Below are 22,948 nucleotides of genomic sequence, written 5' to 3' on the forward strand. Positions count from 1 at the left end.
GGTAATTGTTTCTGTTAGTGTTTGCACCTGACAGGACTGTTTTGGCTGTCAGTTTTCTTGTTTTTTTGTATAGTGTTCACGTTGTTCTATTAAAATTCTAATGATGAACACATCCTCTGCTGCACCTTGGTCTACTTCCACAGACAGCCGTTACACATGGGACAAACAGACGTACAGTCAATAACACAATAGAAAAATCTATATACAGTGTGTGCAAATGTAGTAAGATAAGGGAGGTAAGGCAATAAATAGGCCATAGTGGCGAAATAATTACAATTTAGCATTAACACTGGAGTGATAGATGTGCAGATGATGATGTGCAAATATAAATACTGGGGTGTAAAAGAGCAACAACAACAAAAAACAATATGGAGATGAGGTAGTTGGTTGGATGGGCTATTTACAGATGGGCTATGTACAGGTGCAGTGATCGGTAAGCTGCTCTGACAGCTGATGCTTAAAGCTAGTGAGGGAGATATAAGTCTCCAGCTTCAGTGATTTTTGCAATTCGTTCCAGTCATTGGCAGCAGAGAATTGGAAGGAAAGGCGGCCAAAGGAGGTGTTGGCTTTGGGGATGACCAGTGAAATATACCTGCTGGAGCGCGTGCTACGGGTGGGTGTTGCTATGGTGACCAGTGAGCTGAGATAAGGTGGGGCTTTACCTAGCAAAGACTTAGAGATCACATGGTGCTAGTGGGTTGGGCGACGAATATGTTGCGAGGGCCTGCCAATGAGAGCATACAGGTCGCAGTGGTGGTTAGTATATGGGGCTTTGGTGACAAAACGGAGGGCACTGTGATAGACTACTTCCAATTTGCTGAGTAGAGTGTTGGAGGCTATTTTGTAAATGACATCGCCGAAGTCAAGGATCGGTAGGATAGTCAGTTTTATGAGGGTATGTTTGGCAGCATGAGTGAAGGAGGCTTTGTTTGCGAAATAGGAAGCCAATTCTAGATTTAATTTGGGTTTGGAGATGCTTAATGTGAGTCTGGAAGGAGAGTTTACAGTCTAACCAGACACCTAGGTATTTGTAGATGCCCACATATTCTAAGTCAGAACCGTCCAGAGTAGTGATGCTAGTCGGGCGGGCGCGGGCAGTGATCGGTTGAAGAGCATGCATTTAGTTTTACTAGCATTTAAGAGCAGTTGGAGGTCACGGAGAAGTGTTGTATGGCATTGAAGCTCGTTTGGAGGTTTGTTAACACAGTGTCCAAAGAAGGACCAGATGTATACAGAATGGTGTTGTCTGTGTTAAGGTGGATCAGATAATCACCAGCAGCAAAAGCGACATCATTGATATATACAGAGAAAAGAGTCGGCCAGAGAATTGAACCCTGATTCACCCCGATGGAGACTTCCAGAGGTCCGGACTACAGGCCCTCCAATTTGACACACTGAACTCTGAGAAGTAGTTGGTGAACCAGGCGAGGCAGTCATCTGAGAAACCAAGGCTATTGAGTCTGACAATAAGAATGGGTGAGGCTGGTTGCACGAAAGTATATTTAGTTTGTAGATGGAAAGTGAGATTAAAATATATACGAAAAAAATGAAAAACAGACTATTTACACGGGACAAGACAAACACACGTCCGACTGCTACGCCATCTTGGATTGACGAGCGAGCTAGGACGGACGTAGTCAATATAACTATTTGTTCGGCACTTTTGAAATGTACAGCGACAGAATTCAGAACATGGGCCGTTCTTACAGTGTTCACCCTGTACGCCAAGTCAGAAGTAGGATAAATAAAGGGGGCATATAAACAGACAATGAAAGCTCTTACAATATTCGATGATTACATTTCTCAAAAACAGGTTATAGGCTACATGTGCACCACCAAGTCAGAACAGTAGGAGAAATTAAGAGGTAAAAATAGACCAAATTATTAAGGTGAGGCACATGGGCTACTAACAGCTTACTACACAACATTTATTTACTTTATTTTATTTAACCTTTATTTAACTAGGTAAGTCAGTTAAGAACAAATTCTTATTTACAATGACAGCCTACCGGGTTAGGGTACTTTCTTAGCTACTGTATACATATCTCCCTGGCATATTACATCATTTATGCATCAGCATACAAGACATTTTTGGACTCACCACTTATTGTTGAATTTGCGATTTCACAATTGTTGTGTGATGTTTATGTCCAACGGCCTACATAACCAACCTATAAAGTAAAAATTAACATCCATATATAGCCAGCTATGTAAACTTCAACATTGATTTATCCTGCAATAGATGTTGTTCAATTGGTAACATACATTTTGGTCTTCTTCTAATGCCTCTTAAGGGGAAAGAAATATAAAAAATAACTGAAGGTAATCAGATTCCGTTACTGAGTTTGGGTAATCCAAAAGTTACGTTACTGATTACAATTTTTGACAGGTAACTAGTAAATGTAACTGATTACATTTAGGCAATAACCTACACAACCCTGTGTGTGATCCAGCTGCTGTCAAGTGGCCCCTGTACTCCCCAAGGACAAGCTTCGCTGGATAGGCGTTCAAATATTTATCTCTTAAAAGGACCGAGGTCAATTCCATCCATTTCAAGTCCATTCAGAGAGTTTAGGCTACTGAAATTAAATTTGTAAACTGAAAGTTTTTCATCGAAAATGTACTGAAATGATTTTAATTACCTAAAATAATATCTGAGAATTTAAATGAAAATGTCACTGTTTAAACGAGAAACATACACAGATTTTATTGAATGAGATGTGTCCTCCACTCCTTAGTCCTTAAACTACTTGCCACTACTTGTCAGTCTAGCAATTTATCTTATCATAGGCAGGTCTTGCCATCTAGTGCTGAAATATAAAACTAACTCCGTACACAACGATGTAATCATTGCAAAAGAATGCAATGCCAAAACAAGTCAATGGCAAATCAATCATAAGGGACAGTTTGAAAATAACTCCGGTGGGAGGGTGGTGCAAAATAGGGAGGGTTGTCAAATTTTGTTATTTTTGCTTTGGGGAGGGTTGTGGGTTATTGTATTGGGCACAGGAGAGGGTAGTGTGTTTTTTTCCTGGTTTACATTTGCCCTTTTGTAGGTTTTACTATATAATTTCTTCCATCCTAGACAAATTTCCTCATCTGCTTGGATGAACCTCCCCTATATCTAGGTGTTTTGGTACTTCCCTTTTGACCTATGCTTTTTCATGTGCTTACTATACCACAGGTCAATATAGTCTACCAGTATAACTCTCTATCCTGCTTTCTATGCACCATTCATAGTGACAATAGTGGTAGGTACAGTGGGGGGGAAAGGATTTGATCCCCTGCTGATTTTGTACGTTTGCCCACTTACAAAGAAATGATCAGTTAGTGTTCCCACATGTCCATATCTACATGTTGCAGCACTTGTTTACGGAAGACAGAGGCTACCACCTTTGCTAATTAGCTATCTAGCATGCTCCAAACACCGTTGTGTAAGTGTAACTTGGGAAGTGTAGTGGAAGTGTAGTTGTCTGATGGAGGAACCCATAGCTGTATGGATCTGTGCAAAACTGCTACAGTAAGTGTATCTTTTTTATTTGAAGGATCCTTTCTTGCTTATAAAAGATAAGGGCCATGTGTTTCAAAAACCGTATTGCAAGCGATGATTATTGACGTTTCTAAACATTAAAACAATGTCAGGATTGTAGTTCACGTGAGGTAGTCGTGGGCGAAGCTAATGGCTGAAAACTAGGGAGAAGGCAGAAGAGGTGGGTAGTAACACGTTACACGTAGTTAAGTACATTTTTTGAGGAACCAGTACTTTTCTAGTTACTCTCTGTGGGCTGTACTTGTAATCTTAATCAAGTAATTTCTGAAGGAAATAACTTACTTTTACTCCATTACATTTTACCAAATCACTTCAGTTACACAGCATTATATTATTATATTGTCAGTGTCAGATGAAAAGTTTGTCACTCCAAATAATTTATTTAAATTAAATTATTTTACATGAATCGATACTATTGGTTACCAATTAGCTGTCAAGCTCCCACCTATTCCTCTCTTTGGAGTGGTGGATCCATGCCGTTATTTAATACTTTTTGGAGAATTCAATGAGGGGTGTTGACGTCAACCGCATATATTCAATGGTAAGAGATGTTACGTAACTAGCCTCATGTCATGAATATGCATAGCCATCTCGAGACAACTCCTAAATAAAGTGATATTTTTTTCTCAACGTTGCTGGGAAGTCACATCTTCTACTTATATCAGTACACTCTTAACAGCCTAAGCATTACGAAACTTATATTCAATCAAATAAACATAATGTAGCAAATTCGACACTCTCAATGACCTCCATACAAAAACTCATCGATGTCACATGATGAAGAATTGACCCAGCTATCCTTTCCCCCTTCTTCTATGGTGAAGTGCACGTCTTCACTCCTGAGGATATTTTTATTTGTGGGTTCTTAGCCAGACGCGATCAGAGGTAAGTAGCACTTTAATTACCTTCTGACTTTGTAATATGATGTATTTCTGGAGTAAGATAGGTATTTCTCGGATATAACGCTGCTTTTGAAATTGTGTTTTGAGGGCTAGGTAGCTAACTAGACAACTAGTTAGCTTTGGCTAACAGAGAAACTGACAGGATGTTTAATCTCATGTTTTTAGCTCCCCATATGATCTCTGCGTGTTGGCTAAGTTACTGTAGCTACTATAAATATTTGTGTTTTTGTTTGTTTCTTTATATTTACAGCTTGTAGCAGCACAACCGAGAGGGAGGAGAATGGGCCTGCCAAGAAAACAAAATAGCCTTCCAAGTGGAAAGTAGAGATTCGGAAGAGAAGGATGTAGGGTTTATCCTACTTTGGCAGGGAAAAGATGGTTTGAGTTGACTTTGGCAATTCATATCTGCACTGTTTGATTATTTATTACATACATGATTCTTACCAGAATACTTGTATTCCATGCTGAAATGTCTGATTTGCATACTAGTAACATGATTAATAGTGAAATTTCGATATTCATTGTTTGACTGTTGTACCACTTACCTGATCCTACTTGATATTTCATTCTGAGTAAAAAATTAAACATCACACTTTGTGTAAATATTTTTAGGACGCATTCACGATCACATTTACTTGAAATTATATTGTGAAAATAAATGTTAATTAATGCTATTGAAATTGTGAAATTATTATAATCTCTTGAGTACGTCTACATTTTTATGAAATTGAGCACTATGATAGATAATAAGAATGAGTCCAAATAAAAGTTTGCGTAACGTAGCGCGTACAGTAGGAAACTTCTCGAAAGCGTACGCCATTTGTACTTATTTTGAAGCATGCGTCGATGCAAGCTGCAACGGAAAGTATGCAAATATGACACAACATTTATTGAAAACAATGGCAGCTAAATTATTACGATTCACATATCTAGCTGATAATTGTTAAGTCAAACGTTTGCTTTGTGTATATGTATGTAACAGTATAGCTTCCGTCCCTCTCCTCGCCCCAAACCAGGAACTCTCTGCGCACATCAACAACTGACACCCCACGAAGCATCATTACCCATCGCGCCACAAAAGCCACTACCCTTGCAGCGAACAACTGCTTAGGTAGCAGAGCGAGTGATGTCCCCGATTGAAACGCTATTAGCTCGCACATTCTCCTCACTCTCGTCCTCACAAGAACGTTCTCAAGCGAATGTAGTGGAGAATACAATCGGAGCATGAGTGTGGAGCATCGTAGTATGTTTGGAGAAACACCCCTAGAGTTTGAGAGTTACAAGCCCCCAGTCACCCAGTAACCTTTGAACTGTCCCTAAATAATCCTATTAAAACACTGCATGAGAAATATGTCATCAACTCAAAACAATTGAAAGTACATAGTATAAAACACTACTTAGCCTAATATGTTATTAAAAGCCATGATAGCATCGTCTACCGATAGGTCTGTTCTGAATTCATATTTCAACTCGTCACCATGCTCTACCTTCCACTCGTGTTTCCCAACTGTAGTCCTCGGGAAGCCCCAACAATAGACATTTACATTTTAGAGCCAGACAAGCACACTTGATTCAATTTGTTAACTAATCCTTCGATTAGTTAAATCAGTCCAGAGCTACAACAACAATGTGTGCTGATTGAACCAAACTAAATAATTGGAGGATGCGGGCATCGATCCCGCTACCTCTCGCATGCTAAGCGAGCGCTCTACCATTTGAGCTAATCCCCCTGTGCATCCAGTAAGAAGTATGAAATCTCAATGACCGCACTGGAAAATCCCTCGTCAACAAGAAAGGATACTTTTTTATAAAGTATGCTTGCTTCAGCTGTCTAAAAGTATTTTTCATGGTCGTTCAGTAACGGTTGAAGCAGTGACTGCAGTAAGCCTAGTGGTGGAAATAGTTGTATTGTATGGTTAGTGAGTTTGGGGTTAGCAGAAAAACGTGTGAGTCTGGAGTTCCCCCTGCTGGCTGTCTGTGGAATAACGTCAGGATCAGATGATCGTGGGGAAATAAATGCATGTTGGTCGCCCGAACATGGTCACTGTTTTCCTGTCTTTTGTCGTTCTTATGCTCACTGCGTCTCAGTGGGTCGGTCCAAGGCCTTTCTACTGTAAGCAGAGGAGAGGACAGCCTTCCAGTAGAATAAATAGAGGCACAGCTCCCAACATTTACTAACAAATGAACAGCTACTAAATCAAAGATCTGTCTCATAAACTACACATGTGCCTACATGTGATAACGAAAGGGGATTGTTGCATTACCCCAAGCGACCACAGAATTTGTCCCTTTAATTTAAGTAATAATTAGGTGGTTTGGTGGGATTTCCTAAATTCCAGTGTGTTTCTGCTTGCCACAACAAAGGCAAAAGAGAGAATGAACTGGCACAGAGACTAAGATATTAGGACCTGTTTAGTAGCGAAAAGAAGGCTGTCCATCATATCGCAAAGCCATTATGACAAGGGCTCCTCCTCCCCTGTAGGATAACTAATAATAATAATGATTTATTCTATATAGCACTTTTCATTACACACAGAATCTCAAAGTAGCTTTAGAAACGAAAATAAATTCAAGGTGATCTGGTACATACTTGGCCGATGGCTTCCACAGCTTCAGATGATAATAATAAGATGGAGAGTGATGGAGTCTGTAGTTAGAGGAGTTGAGGCAGTAAGGCAGTTCACTTCAGATATTTTGCTCGCACTTGTATGTGCTAGAGATATGTGCTACATACCAATTATTTTCAATATAGAGATAGAAATATATGTATAACTCCTGTTATTTTTGTTTTACCTTTTAATAAAGCACTAAAATTGTGATCTCTCTTAATGGTTCATGAGTCATTTGGTATTGTTCGGCATGTTTACCTGCCTACGTACCTTATATCGCAAGCCCATAATTAGTCAATAGGGCTGACTGGCTAGCTGATAGCCACAACGAATTGTTAGCTAGCTACTGTAACGATGAAGAATTGACATCTATCTTGCATAATATTCGTTTTAGGTCATTTTTTCCTGTTTAACTATCTGGCTAGCTAAATTATTACGATTCACATATTTAGCTGATAATTATGAAGTCAAACGTTTGCTTTGTGTATATCTTGTTTCGTCTATTGTTGACATTGTCCTGGCTGGAAGGAGGTTCAGCGAATGGGGCGGTGAAGCGTGAGGTAATACAGTAGGGGGAGTGCGAGTGCTTCTTAAATGTATTGTTTTATGCATTCTCCTCACTCTTGACCTCACAAGAACGTACTCAAAAGAATGTAGTGGAGAATACAATCGGAGCATGAGTGTGGAGCATCGTAGTATGTTTGGAGAAACACCCCTAGAGTTTGAGAGTTACAAGCCCCCAGTCACCCAGTAACTTTTGAACTGTCCCTAAATAATCCTATTAAAACACTGCATGAGAAATATGTCATCAACTCAAAACAATTGAAAGTACATAGTATAAAACACTACTTAGCCTAATATGTTATTAAAAGCCATGATAGCATCGTCTACCGATAGGTCTGTTCTGAATTCATATTTCAACTCGTCACCATGCTCTACCTTCCACTCGTGTTTCCCAACTGTAGTCCTCGGGAAGCCCCAACAATAGACATTTACATTTTAGAGCCAGACAAGCACACTTGATTCAATTTGTTAACTAATCCTTCGATTAGTTAAATCAGTCCAGAGCTACAACAACAATGTGTGCTGATTGAACCAAACTAAATAATTGGAGGATGCGGGCATCGATCCCGCTACCTCTCGCATGCTAAGCGAGCGCTCTACCATTTGAGCTAATCCCCCTGTGCATCCAGTAAGAAGTATGAAATCTCAATGACCGCACTGGAAAATCCCTCGTCAACAAGAAAGGATACTTTTTTATAAAGTATGCTTGCTTCAGCTGTCTAAAAGTATTTTTCATGGTCGTTCAGTAACGGTTGAAGCAGTGACTGCAGTAAGCCTAGTGGTGGAAATAGTTGTATTGTATGGTTAGTGAGTTTGGGGTTAGCAGAAAAACTTGTGAGTCTGGAGTTCCCCCTGCTGGCTGTCTGTGGAATAACATCAGGATCAGATGATCGTGGGGAAATAAATGCATGTTGGTCGCCCGAACATGGTCACTGTTTTCCTGTCTTTTGTCGTTCTTATGCTCACTGCGTCTCAGTGGGTCGGTCCAAGGCCTTTCTACTGTAAGCAGAGGAGAGGACAGCCTTCCAGTAGAATAAATAGAGGCACAGCTCCCAACATTTACTAACAAATGAACAGCTACTAAATCAAAGATCTGTCTCATAAACTACACATGTGCCTACATGTGATAACGAAAGGGGATTGTTGCATTACCCCAAGCGACCACAGAATTTGTCCCTTTAATTTAAGTAATAATTAGGTGGTTTGGTGGGATTTCCTAAATTCCAGTGTGTTTCTGCTTGCCACAACAAAGGCAAAAGAGAGAATGAACTGGCACAGAGACTAAGATATTAGGACCTGTTTAGTAGCGAAAAGAAGGCTGTCCATCATATCGCAAAGCCATTATGACAAGGGCTCCTCCTCCCCTGTAGGATAACTAATAATAATAATGATTTATTCTATATAGCACTTTTCATTACACACAGAATCTCAAAGTAGCTTTAGAAACGAAAATAAATTCAAGGTGATCTGGTACATACTTGGCCGATGGCTTCCACAGCTTCAGATGATAATAATAAGATGGAGAGTGATGGAGTCTGTAGTTAGAGGAGTTGAGGCAGTAAGGCAGTTCACTTCAGATATTTTGCTCGCACTTGTATGTGCTAGAGATTTGTGCTACATACCAATTATTTTCAATATAGAGATAGAAATATATGTATAACTCCTGTTATTTTTGTTTTACCTTTTAATAAAGCACTAAAATTGTGATCTCTCTTAATGGTTCATGAGTCATTTGGTATTGTTCGGCATGTTTACCTGCCTACGTACCTTATATCGCAAGCCCATAATTAGTCAATAGGGCTGACTGGCTAGCTGATAGCCACAACGAATTGTTAGCTAGCTACTGTGACCATGAAGAATTGACATCTATCTTGCATAATATTAGTTTTAGGTCATTTTTTCCTGTTTAACTATCTGGCTAGCTAAATTATTACGATTCACATATTTAGCTGATAATTATGAAGTCAAACGTTTGCTTTGTGTATATCTTGTTTCGTCTATTGTTGACATTGTCCTGGCTGGAAGGAGGTTCAGCGAATGGGGCGGTGAAGCGTGAGGTAATACAGTAGGGGGAGTGCGAGTGCTTCTTAAATGTATTGTTTTATGCATTCTCCTCACTCTTGACCTCACAAAGAAAGTACTCAAAAGAATGTAGTGGAGAATACAATCGGAGCATGAGTGTGGAGCATCGTAGTATGTTTGGAGAAACACCCCTAGAGTTTGAGAGTTACAAGCCCCCAGTCACCCAGTAACTTTTGAACTGTCCCTAAATAATCCTATTAAAACACTGCATGAGAAATATGTCATCAACTCAAAACAATTGAAAGTACATAGTATAAAACACTACTTAGCCTAATATGTTATTAAAAGCCATGATAGCATCGTCTACCGATAGGTCTGTTCTGAATTCATATTTCAACTCGTCACCATGCTCTACCTTCCACTCGTGTTTCCCAACTGTAGTCCTCGGGAACCCCCAACAATAGACATTTACATTTTAGAGCCAGACAAGCACACTTGATTCAATTTGTTAACTAATCCTTCGATTAGTTAAATCAGTCCAGAGCTACAACAACAATGTGTGCTGATTGAACCAAACTAAATAATTGGAGGATGCGGGCATCGATCCCGCTACCTCTCGCATGCTAAGCGAGCGCGCTAACATTTGAGCTAATCCCCCTGTGCATCCAGTAAGAAGTATGAAATCTCAATGACCGCACTGCCAAATCCCTCGTCAACAAGAAAGGATACTTTTTTATAAAGTATGCTTGCTTCAGCTGTCTAAAAGTATTTTTCATGGTCGTTCAGTAACGGTTGAAGCAGTGACTGCAGTAAGCCTAGTGGTGGAAATAGTTGTATTGTATGGTTAGTGAGTTTGGGGTTAGCAGAAAAACTTGTGAGTCTGGAGTTCCCCCTGCTGGCTGTCTGTGGAATAACGTCAGGATCAGATGATCGTGGGGAAATAAATGCATGTTGGTCGCCCGAACATGGTCACTGTTTTACTGTCTTTTGTCGTTCTTATGCTCACTGCGTCTCAGTGGGTCGGTCCAAGGCCTTTCTACTGTAAGCAGAGGAGAGGACAGCCTTCCAGTAGAATAAATAGAGGAACAGCTCCCAACATTTACTAACAAATGAACAGCTACTAAATCAAAGATCTGTCTCATAAACTACACATGTGCCTACATGTGATAACGAAAGGGGATTGTTGCATTACCCCAAGCGACCACAGAATTTGTCCCTTTAATTTAAGTAATAATTAGGTGGTTTGGTGGGATTTCCTAAATTCCAGTGTGTTTCTGCTTGCCACAACAAAGGCAAAAGAGAGAATGAACTGGCACAGAGACTAAGATATTAGGACCTGTTTAGTAGCGAAAAGAAGGCTGTCCATCATATCGCAAAGCCATTATGACAAGGGCTCCTCCTCCCCTGTAGGATAACTAATAATAATAATGATTTATTCTATATAGCACTTTTCATTACACACAGAATCTCAAAGTAGCTTTAGAAACGAAAATAAATTCAAGGTGATCTGGTACATACTTGGCCGATGGCTTCCACAGCTTCAGATGATAATAATAAGATGGAGAGTGATGGAGTCTGTAGTTAGAGGAGTTGAGGCAGTAAGGCAGTTCACTTCAGATATTTTGCTCGCACTTGTATGTGCTAGAGATATGTGCTACATACCAATTATTTTCAATATAGAGATAGAAATATATGTATAACTCCTGTTATTTTTGTTTTACCTTTTAATAAAGCACTAAAATTGTGATCTCTCTTAATGGTTCATGAGTCATTTGGTATTGTTCGGCATGTTTACCTGCCTACGTACCTTATATCGCAAGCCCATAATTAGTCAATAGGGCTGACTGGCTAGCTGATAGCCACAACGAATTGTTAGCTAGCTACTGTAACCATGAAGAATTGACATCTATCTTGCATAATATTAGTTTTAGGTCATTTTTTCCTGTTTAACTATCTGGCTAGCTAAATTATTACGATTCACATATTTAGCTGATAATTATGAAGTCAAACGTTTGCTTTGTGTATATCTTGTTTCGTCTATTGTTGACATTGTCCTGGCTGGAAGGAGGTTCAGCGAATGGGGCGGTGAAGCGTGAGGTAATACAGTAGGGGGAGTGCGAGTGCTTCTTAAATGTATTGTTTTATGCATTCTCCTCACTCTTGACCTCACAAGAACGTACTCAAAAGAATGTAGTGGAGAATACAATCGGAGCATGAGTGTGGAGCATCGTAGTATGTTTGGAGAAACACCCCTAGAGTTTGAGAGTTACAAGCCCCCAGTCACCCAGTAACTTTTGAACTGTCCCTAAATAATCCTATTAAAACACTGCATGAGAAATATGTCATCAACTCAAAACAATTGAAAGTACATAGTATAAAACACTACTTAGCCTAATATGTTATTAAAAGCCATGATAGCATCGTCTACCGATAGGTCTGTTCTGAATTCATATTTCAACTCGTCACCATGCTCTACCTTCCACTCGTGTTTCCCAACTGTAGTCCTCGGGAACCCCCAACAATAGACATTTACATTTTAGAGCCAGACAAGCACACTTGATTCAATTTGTTAACTAATCCTTCGATTAGTTAAATCAGTCCAGAGCTACAACAACAATGTGTGCTGATTGAACCAAACTAAATAATTGGAGGATGCGGGCATCGATCCCGCTACCTCTCGCATGCTAAGCGAGCGCTCTACCATTTGAGCTAATCCCCCTGTGCATCCAGTAAGAAGTATGAAATCTCAATGACCGCACTGGAAAATCCCTCGTCAACAAGAAAGGATACTTTTTTATAAAGTATGCTTGCTTCAGCTGTCTAAAAGTATTTTTCATGGTCGTTCAGTAACGGTTGAAGCAGTGACTGCAGTAAGCCTAGTGGTGGAAATAGTTGTATTGTATGGTTAGTGAGTTTGGGGTTAGCAGAAAAACTTGTGAGTCTGGAGTTCCCCCTGCTGGCTGTCTGTGGAATAACGTCAGGATCAGATGATCGTGGGGAAATAAATGCATGTTGGTCGCCCGAACATGGTCACTGTTTTCCTGTCTTTTGTCGTTCTTATGCTCACTGCGTCTCAGTGGGTCGGTCCAAGGCCTTTCTACTGTAAGCAGAGGAGAGGACAGCCTTCCAGTAGAATAAATAGAGGCACAGCTCCCAACATTTACTAACAAATGAACAGCTACTAAATCAAAGATCTGTCTCATAAACTACACATGTGCCTACATGTGATAACGAAAGGGGATTGTTGCATTACCCCAAGCGACCACAGAATTTGTCCCTTTAATTTAAGTAATAATTAGGTGGTTTGGTGGGATTTCCTAAATTCCAGTGTGTTTCTGCTTGCCACAACAAAGGCAAAAGAGAGAATGAACTGGCACAGAGACTAAGATATTAGGACCTGTTTAGTAGCGAAAAGAAGGCTGTCCATCATATCGCAAAGCCATTATGACAAGGGCTCCTCCTCCCCTGTAGGATAACTAATAATAATAATGATTTATTCTATATAGCACTTTTCATTACACACAGAATCTCAAAGTAGCTTTAGAAACGAAAATAAATTCAAGGTGATCTGGTACATACTTGGCCGATGGCTTCCACAGCTTCAGATGATAATAATAAGATGGAGAGTGATGGAGTCTGTAGTTAGAGGAGTTGAGGCAGTAAGGCAGTTCACTTCAGATATTTTGCTCGCACTTGTATGTGCTAGAGATTTGTGCTACATACCAATTATTTTCAATATAGAGATAGAAATATATGTATAACTCCTGTTATTTTTGTTTTACCTTTTAATAAAGCACTAAAATTGTGATCTCTCTTAATGGTTCATGAGTCATTTGGTATTGTTCGGCATGTTTACCTGCCTACGTACCTTATATCGCAAGCCCATAATTAGTCAATAGGGCTGACTGGCTAGCTGATAGCCACAACGAATTGTTAGCTAGCTACTGTGACCATGAAGAATTGACATCTATCTTGCATAATATTAGTTTTAGGTCATTTTTTCCTGTTTAACTATCTGGCTAGCTAAATTATTACGATTCACATATTTAGCTGATAATTATGAAGTCAAACGTTTGCTTTGTGTATATCTTGTTTCGTCTATTGTTGACATTGTCCTGGCTGGAAGGAGGTTCAGCGAATGGGGCGGTGAAGCGTGAGGTAATACAGTAGGGGGAGTGCGAGTGCTTCTTAAATGTATTGTTTTATGCATTCTCCTCACTCTTGACCTCACAAGAACGTACTCAAAAGAATGTAGTGGAGAATACAATCGGAGCATGAGTGTGGAGCATCGTAGTATGTTTGGAGAAACACCCCTAGAGTTTGAGAGTTACAAGCCCCCAGTCACCCAGTAACTTTTGAACTGTCCCTAAATAATCCTATTAAAACACTGCATGAGAAATATGTCATCAACTCAAAACAATTGAAAGTACATAGTATAAAACACTACTTAGCCTAATATGTTATTAAAAGCCATGATAGCATCGTCTACCGATAGGTCTGTTCTGAATTCATATTTCAACTCGTCACCATGCTCTACCTTCCACTCGTGTTTCCCAACTGTAGTCCTCGGGAACCCCCAACAATAGACATTTACATTTTAGAGCCAGACAAGCACACTTGATTCAATTTGTTAACTAATCCTTCGATTAGTTAAATCAGTCCAGAGCTACAACAACAATGTGTGCTGATTGAACCAAACTAAATAATTGGAGGATGCGGGCATCGATCCCGCTACCTCTCGCATGCTAAGCGAGCGCGCTAACATTTGAGCTAATCCCCCTGTGCATCCAGTAAGAAGTATGAAATCTCAATGACCGCACTGCCAAATCCCTCGTCAACAAGAAAGGATACTTTTTTATAAAGTATGCTTGCTTCAGCTGTCTAAAAGTATTTTTCATGGTCGTTCAGTAACGGTTGAAGCAGTGACTGCAGTAAGCCTAGTGGTGGAAATAGTTGTATTGTATGGTTAGTGAGTTTGGGGTTAGCAGAAAAACTTGTGAGTCTGGAGTTCCCCCTGCTGGCTGTCTGTGGAATAACGTCAGGATCAGATGATCGTGGGGAAATAAATGCATGTTGGTCGCCCGAACATGGTCACTGTTTTACTGTCTTTTGTCGTTCTTATGCTCACTGCGTCTCAGTGGGTCGGTCCAAGGCCTTTCTACTGTAAGCAGAGGAGAGGACAGCCTTCCAGTAGAATAAATAGAGGAACAGCTCCCAACATTTACTAACAAATGAACAGCTACTAAATCAAAGATCTGTCTCATAAACTACACATGTGCCTACATGTGATAACGAAAGGGGATTGTTGCATTACCCCAAGCGACCACAGAATTTGTCCCTTTAATTTAAGTAATAATTAGGTGGTTTGGTGGGATTTCCTAAATTCCAGTGTGTTTCTGCTTGCCACAACAAAGGCAAAAGAGAGAATGAACTGGCACAGAGACTAAGATATTAGGACCTGTTTAGTAGCGAAAAGAAGGCTGTCCATCATATCGCAAAGCCATTATGACAAGGGCTCCTCCTCCCCTGTAGGATAACTAATAATAATAATGATTTATTCTATATAGCACTTTTCATTACACACAGAATCTCAAAGTAGCTTTAGAAACGAAAATAAATTCAAGGTGATCTGGTACATACTTGGCCGATGGCTTCCACAGCTTCAGATGATAATAATAAGATGGAGAGTGATGGAGTCTGTAGTTAGAGGAGTTGAGGCAGTAAGGCAGTTCACTTCAGATATTTTGCTCGCACTTGTATGTGCTAGAGATATGTGCTACATACCAATTATTTTCAATATAGAGATAGAAATATATGTATAACTCCTGTTATTTTTGTTTTACCTTTTAATAAAGCACTAAAATTGTGATCTCTCTTAATGGTTCATGAGTCATTTGGTATTGTTCGGCATGTTTACCTGCCTACGTACCTTATATCGCAAGCCCATAATTAGTCAATAGGGCTGACTGGCTAGCTGATAGCCACAACGAATTGTTAGCTAGCTACTGTAACCATGAAGAATTGACATCTATCTTGCATAATATTAGTTTTAGGTCATTTTTTCCTGTTTAACTATCTGGCTAGCTAAATTATTACGATTCACATATTTAGCTGATAATTATGAAGTCAAACGTTTGCTTTGTGTATATCTTGTTTCGTCTATTGTTGACATTGTCCTGGCTGGAAGGAGGTTCAGCGAATGGGGCGGTGAAGCGTGAGGTAATACAGTAGGGGGAGTGCGAGTGCTTCTTAAATGTATTGTTTTATGCATTCTCCTCACTCTTGACCTCACAAGAACGTACTCAAAAGAATGTAGTGGAGAATACAATCGGAGCATGAGTGTGGAGCATCGTAGTATGTTTGGAGAAACACCCCTAGAGTTTGAGAGTTACAAGCCCCCAGTCACCCAGTAACTTTTGAACTGTCCCTAAATAATCCTATTAAAACACTGCATGAGAAATATGTCATCAACTCAAAACAATTGAAAGTACATAGTATAAAACACTACTTAGCCTAATATGTTATTAAAAGCCATGATAGCATCGTCTACCGATAGGTCTGTTCTGAATTCATATTTCAACTCGTCACCATGCTCTACCTTCCACTCGTGTTTCCCAACTGTAGTCCTCGGGAACCCCCAACAATAGACATTTACATTTTAGAGCCAGACAAGCACACTTGATTCAATTTGTTAACTAATCCTTCGATTAGTTAAATCAGTCCAGAGCTACAACAACAATGTGTGCTGATTGAACCAAACTAAATAATTGGAGGATGCGGGCATCGATCCCGCTACCTCTCGCATGCTAAGCGAGCGCTCTACCATTTGAGCTAATCCCCCTGTGCATCCAGTAAGAAGTATGAAATCTCAATGACCGCACTGGAAAATCCCTCGTCAACAAGAAAGGATACTTTTTTATAAAGTATGCTTGCTTCAGCTGTCTAAAAGTATTTTTCATGGTCGTTCAGTAACGGTTGAAGCAGTGACTGCAGTAAGCCTAGTGGTGGAAATAGTTGTATTGTATGGTTAGTGAGTTTGGGGTTAGCAGAAAAACTTGTGAGTCTGGAGTTCCCCCTGCTGGCTGTCTGTGGAATAACATCAGGATCAGATGATCGTGGGGAAATAAATGCATGTTGGTCGCCCGAACATGGTCACTGTTTTCCTGTCTTTTGTCGTTCTTATGCTCACTGCGTCTCAGTGGGTCGGTCCAAGGCCTTTCTACTGTAAGCAGAGGAGAGGACAGCCTTCCAGTAGAATAAATAGAGGCACAGCTCCCAACATTTACTAACAAATGAACAGCTACTAAATCAAAGATCTGTCTCATAAACTACACATGTGCCTACATGTGATAACGAAAGGGGATTGTTGCATTACCCCAAGCGACCACAGAATTTGTCCCTTTAATTTAAGTAATAATTAGGTGGTTTGGTGGGATTTCCTAAATTCCAGTGTGTTTCTGCTTGCCACAACAAAGGCAAAAGAGAGAATGAACTGGCACAGAGACTAAGATATTAGGACCTGTTTAGTAGCGAAAAGAAGGCTGTCCATCATATCGCAAAGCCATTATGACAAGGGCTCCTCCTCCCCTGTAGGATAACTAATAATAATAATGATTTATTCTATATAGCACTTTTCATTACACACAGAATCTCAAAGTAGCTTTAGAAACGAAAATAAATTCAAGGTGATCTGGTACATACTTGGCCGATGGCTTCCACAGCTTCAGATGATAATAATAAGATGGAGAGTGATGGAGTCTGTAGTTAGAGGAGTTGAGGCAGTAAGGCAGTTCACTTCAGATATTTTGCTCGCACTTGTATGTGCTAGAGATTTGTGCTACATACCAATTATTTTCAATATAGAGATAGAAATATATGTATAACTCCTGTTATTTTTGTTTTACCTTTTAATAAAGCACTAAAATTGTGATCTCTCTTAATGGTTCATGAGTCATTTGGTATTGTTCGGCATGTTTACCTGCCTACGTACCTTATATCGCAAGCCCATAATTAGTCAATAGGGCTGACTGGCTAGCTGATAGCCACAACGAATTGTTAGCTAGCTACTGTAACCATGAAGAATTGACATCTATCTTGCATAATATTAGTTTTAGGTCATTTTTTCCTGTTTAACTATCTGGCTAGCTAAATTATTACGATTCACATATTTAGCTGATAATTATGAAGTCAAACGTTTGCTTTGTGTATATCTTGTTTCGTCTATTGTTGACATTGTCCTGGCTGGAAGGAGGTTCAGCGAATGGGGCGGTGAAGCGTGAGGTAATACAGTAGGGGGAGTGCGAGTGCTTCTTAAATGTATTGTTTTATGCATTCTCCTCACTCTTGACCTCACAAGAACGTACTCAAAAGAATGTAGTGGAGAATACAATCGGAGCATGAGTGTGGAGCATCGTAGTATGTTTGGAGAAACACCCCTAGAGTTTGAGAGTTACAAGCCCCCAGTCACCCAGTAACTTTTGAACTGTCCCTAAATAATCCTATTAAAACACTGCATGAGAAATATGTCATCAACTCAAAACAATTGAAAGTACATAGTATAAAACACTACTTAGCCTAATATGTTATTAAAAGCCATGATAGCATCGTCTACCGATAGGTCTGTTCTGAATTCATATTTCAACTCGTCACCATGCTCTACCTTCCACTCGTGTTTCCCAACTGTAGTCCTCGGGAACCCCCAACAATAGACATTTACATTTTAGAGCCAGACAAGCACACTTGATTCAATTTGTTAACTAATCCTTCGATTAGTTAAATCAGTCCAGAGCTACAACAACAATGTGTGCTGATTGAACCAAACTAAATAATTGGAGGATGCGGGCATCGATCCCGCTACCTCTCGCATGCTAAGCGAGCGCTCTACCATTTGAGCTAATCCCCCTGTGCATCCAGTAAGAAGTATGAAATCTCAATGACCGCACTGCCAAATCCCTCGTCAACAAGAAAGGATACTTTTTTATAAAGTATGCTTGCTTCAGCTGTCTAAAAGTATTTTTCATGGTCGTTCAGTAACGGTTGAAGCAGTGACTGCAGTAAGCCTAGTGGTGGAAATAGTTGTATTGTATGGTTAGTGAGTTTGGGGTTAGCAGAAAAACTTGTGAGTCTGGAGTTCCCCCTGCTGGCTGTCTGTGGAATAACATCAGGATCAGATGATCGTGGGGAAATAAATGCATGTTGGTCGCCCGAACATGGTCACTGTTTTCCTGTCTTTTGTCGTTCTTATGCTCACTGCGTCTCAGTGGGTCGGTCCAAGGCCTTTCTACTGTAAGCAGAGGAGAGGACAGCCTTCCAGTAGAATAAATAGAGGCACAGCTCCCAACATTTACTAACAAATGAACAGCTACTAAATCAAAGATCTGTCTCATAAACTACACATGTGCCTACATGTGATAACGAAAGGGGATTGTTGCATTACCCCAAGCGACCACAGAATTTGTCCCTTTAATTTAAGTAATAATTAGGTGGTTTGGTGGGATTTCCTAAATTCCAGTGTGTTTCTGCTTGCCACAACAAAGGCAAAAGAGAGAATGAACTGGCACAGAGACTAAGATATTAGGACCTGTTTAGTAGCGAAAAGAAGGCTGTCCATCATATCGCAAAGCCATTATGACAAGGGCTCCTCCTCCCCTGTAGGATAACTAATAATAATAATGATTTATTCTATATAGCACTTTTCATTACACACAGAATCTCAAAGTAGCTTTAGAAACGAAAATAAATTCAAGGTGATCTGGTACATACTTGGCCGATGGCTTCCACAGCTTCAGATGATAATAATAAGATGGAGAGTGATGGAGTCTGTAGTTAGAGGAGTTGAGGCAGTAAGGCAGTTCACTTCAGATATTTTGCTCGCACTTGTATGTGCTAGAGATTTGTGCTACATACCAATTATTTTCAATATAGAGATAGAAATATATGTATAACTCCTGTTATTTTTGTTTTACCTTTTAATAAAGCACTAAAATTGTGATCTCTCTTAATGGTTCATGAGTCATTTGGTATTGTTCGGCATGTTTACCTGCCTACGTACCTTATATCGCAAGCCCATAATTAGTCAATAGGGCTGACTGGCTAGCTGATAGCCACAACGAATTGTTAGCTAGCTACTGTGACCATGAAGAATTGACATCTATCTTGCATAATATTCGTTTTAGGTCATTTTTTCCTGTTTAACTATCTGGCTAGCTAAATTATTACGATTCACATATTTAGCTGATAATTATGAAGTCAAACGTTTGCTTTGTGTATATCTTGTTTCGTCTATTGTTGACATTGTCCTGGCTGGAAGGAGGTTCAGCGAATGGGGCGGTGAAGCGTGAGGTAATACAGTAGGGGGAGTGCGAGTGCTTCTTAAATGTATTGTTTTATGCATTCTCCTCACTCTTGACCTCACAAAGAAAGTACTCAAAAGAATGTAGTGGAGAATACAATCGGAGCATGAGTGTGGAGCATCGTAGTATGTTTGGAGAAACACCCCTAGAGTTTGAGAGTTACAAGCCCCCAGTCACCCAGTAACTTTTGAACTGTCCCTAAATAATCCTATTAAAACACTGCATGAGAAATATGTCATCAACTCAAAACAATTGAAAGTACATAGTATAAAACACTACTTAGCCTAATATGTTATTAAAAGCCATGATAGCATCGTCTACCGATAGGTCTGTTCTGAATTCATATTTCAACTCGTCACCATGCTCTACCTTCCACTCGTGTTTCCCAACTGTAGTCCTCGGGAACCCCCAACAATAGACATTTACATTTTAGAGCCAGACAAGCACACTTGATTCAATTTGTTAACTAATCCTTCGATTAGTTAAATCAGTCCAGAGCTACAACAACAATGTGTGCTGATTGAACCAAACTAAATAATTGGAGGATGCGGGCATCGATCCCGCTACCTCTCGCATGCTAAGCGAGCGCGCTAACATTTGAGCTAATCCCCCTGTGCATCCAGTAAGAAGTATGAAATCTCAATGACCGCACTGCCAAATCCCTCGTCAACAAGAAAGGATACTTTTTTATAAAGTATGCTTGCTTCAGCTGTCTAAAAGTATTTTTCATGGTCGTTCAGTAACGGTTGAAGCAGTGACTGCAGTAAGCCTAGTGGTGGAAATAGTTGTATTGTATGGTTAGTGAGTTTGGGGTTAGCAGAAAAACTTGTGAGTCTGGAGTTCCCCCTGCTGGCTGTCTGTGGAATAACGTCAGGATCAGATGATCGTGGGGAAATAAATGCATGTTGGTCGCCCGAACATGGTCACTGTTTTACTGTCTTTTGTCGTTCTTATGCTCACTGCGTCTCAGTGGGTCGGTCCAAGGCCTTTCTACTGTAAGCAGAGGAGAGGACAGCCTTCCAGTAGAATAAATAGAGGCACAGCTCTCAACATTTACTAACAAATGAACAGCTACTAAATCAAAGATCTGTCTCATAAACTACACATGTGCCTACATGTGATAACGAAAGGGGATTGTTGCATTACCCCAAGCGACCACAGAATTTGTCCCTTTAATTTAAGTAATAATTAGGTGGTTTGGTGGGATTTCCTAAATTCCAGTGTGTTTCTGCTTGCCACAACAAAGGCAAAAGAGAGAATGAACTGGCACAGAGACTAAGATATTAGGACCTGTTTAGTAGCGAAAAGAAGGCTGTCCATCATATCGCAAAGCCATTATGACAAGGGCTCCTCCTCCCCTGTAGGATAACTAATAATAATAATGATTTATTCTATATAGCACTTTTCATTACACACAGAATCTCAAAGTAGCTTTAGAAACGAAAATAAATTCAAGGTGATCTGGTACATACTTGGCCGATGGCTTCCACAGCTTCAGATGATAATAATAAGATGGAGAGTGATGGAGTCTGTAGTTAGAGGAGTTGAGGCAGTAAGGCAGTTCACTTCAGATATTTTGCTCGCACTTGTATGTGCTAGAGATATGTGCTACATACCAATTATTTTCAATATAGAGATAGAAATATATGTATAACTCCTGTTATTTTTGTTTTACCTTTTAATAAAGCACTAAAATTGTGATCTCTCTTAATGGTTCATGAGTCATTTGGTATTGTTCGGCATGTTTACCTGCCTACGTACCTTATATCGCAAGCCCATAATTAGTCAATAGGGCTGACTGGCTAGCTGATAGCCACAACGAATTGTTAGCTAGCTACTGTAACCATGAAGAATTGACATCTATCTTGCATAATATTCGTTTTAGGTCATTTTTTCCTGTTTAACTATCTGGCTAGCTAAATTATTACGATTCACATATTTAGCTGATAATTATGAAGTCAAACGTTTGCTTTGTGTATATCTTGTTTAGTCTATTGTTGACATTGTCCTGGCTGGAAGGAGGTTCAGCGAATGGGGCGGTGAAGCGTGAGGTAATACAGTAGGGGGAGTGCGAGTGCTTCTTAAATGTATTGTTTTATGCATTCTCCTCACTCTTGACCTCACAAGAACGTACTCAAAAGAATGTAGTGGAGAATACAATCGGAGCATGAGTGTGGAGCATCGTAGTATGTTTGGAGAAACACCCCTAGAGTTTGAGAGTTACAAGCCCCCAGTCACCCAGTAACTTTTGAACTGTCCCTAAATAATCCTATTAAAACACTGCATGAGAAATATGTCATCAACTCAAAACAATTGAAAGTACATAGTATAAAACACTACTTAGCCTAATATGTTATTAAAAGCCATGATAGCATCGTCTACCGATAGGTCTGTTCTGAATTCATATTTCAACTCGTCACCATGCTCTACCTTCCACTCGTGTTTCCCAACTGTAGTCCTCGGGAACCCCCAACAATAGACATTTACATTTTAGAGCCAGACAAGCACACTTGATTCAATTTGTTAACTAATCCTTCGATTAGTTAAATCAGTCCAGAGCTACAACAACAGTGTGTGCTGATTGAACCAAACTAAATAATTGGAGGATGCGGGCATCGATCCCGCTACCTCTCGCATGCTAAGCGAGCGCTCTACCATTTGAGCTAATCCCCCTGTGCATCCAGTAAGAAGTATGAAATCTCAATGACCGCACTGCCAAATCCCCCGTCAACAAGAAAGGATACTTTTTTATAAAGTATGCTTGCTTCAGCTGTCTAAAAGTATTTTTCATGGTTGTTCAGTAACGGTTGAAGCAGTGACTGCAGTAAGCCTAGTGGTGGAAATAGTTGTATTGTATGGTTAGTGAGTTTGGGGTTAGCAGAAAAACTTGTGAGTCTGGAGTTCCCCCTGCTGGCTGTCTGTGGAATAACGTCAGGATCAGATGATCGT

The 22,948-nt window shown here is 39.9% G+C and overlaps 1 long non-coding RNA gene and 6 other non-coding genes across 7 annotated transcripts; 1 reads left to right on the plus strand and 6 right to left on the minus strand.

The window, feature by feature from the left end:
* The first annotated feature begins 3,207 nt into the window (after nucleotides 1-3,207).
* Nucleotides 3,208-5,126, plus strand: LOC106596973 (uncharacterized). Its single transcript, XR_001326808.3, has 2 exons — nucleotides 3,208-4,435; nucleotides 4,703-5,126. It is a non-coding gene; the product is annotated as an uncharacterized LOC106596973 (long non-coding RNA).
* A 983-nt stretch (nucleotides 5,127-6,109) lies between these two features.
* Nucleotides 6,110-6,182, minus strand: trnaa-agc (transfer RNA alanine (anticodon AGC)). Its single transcript has one exon. It is a non-coding gene; the product is annotated as a tRNA-Ala (tRNA).
* Nucleotides 6,183-8,170: 1,988 nt separating this feature from the next.
* Nucleotides 8,171-8,243, minus strand: trnaa-agc (transfer RNA alanine (anticodon AGC)). Its single transcript has one exon. It is a non-coding gene; the product is annotated as a tRNA-Ala (tRNA).
* Nucleotides 8,244-12,293: 4,050 nt separating this feature from the next.
* Nucleotides 12,294-12,366, minus strand: trnaa-agc (transfer RNA alanine (anticodon AGC)). Its single transcript has one exon. It is a non-coding gene; the product is annotated as a tRNA-Ala (tRNA).
* A 4,049-nt stretch (nucleotides 12,367-16,415) lies between these two features.
* On the minus strand, nucleotides 16,416-16,488 carry trnaa-agc (transfer RNA alanine (anticodon AGC)). Its single transcript has one exon. It is a non-coding gene; the product is annotated as a tRNA-Ala (tRNA).
* Nucleotides 16,489-18,476: 1,988 nt separating this feature from the next.
* trnaa-agc (transfer RNA alanine (anticodon AGC)) lies at nucleotides 18,477-18,549 on the minus strand. The gene has a single exon. It is a non-coding gene; the product is annotated as a tRNA-Ala (tRNA).
* Nucleotides 18,550-22,599: 4,050 nt separating this feature from the next.
* On the minus strand, nucleotides 22,600-22,672 carry trnaa-agc (transfer RNA alanine (anticodon AGC)). The gene has a single exon. It is a non-coding gene; the product is annotated as a tRNA-Ala (tRNA).
* Between the last annotated feature and the right edge of the window lie 276 nt (nucleotides 22,673-22,948).

This window comes from Salmo salar, chromosome 09, assembly GCF_965601325.2.
Source record: "Salmo salar chromosome 09, fSalSal1, whole genome shotgun sequence".
Classification (NCBI taxonomy): Eukaryota; Metazoa; Chordata; class Actinopteri; order Salmoniformes; family Salmonidae; genus Salmo; species Salmo salar.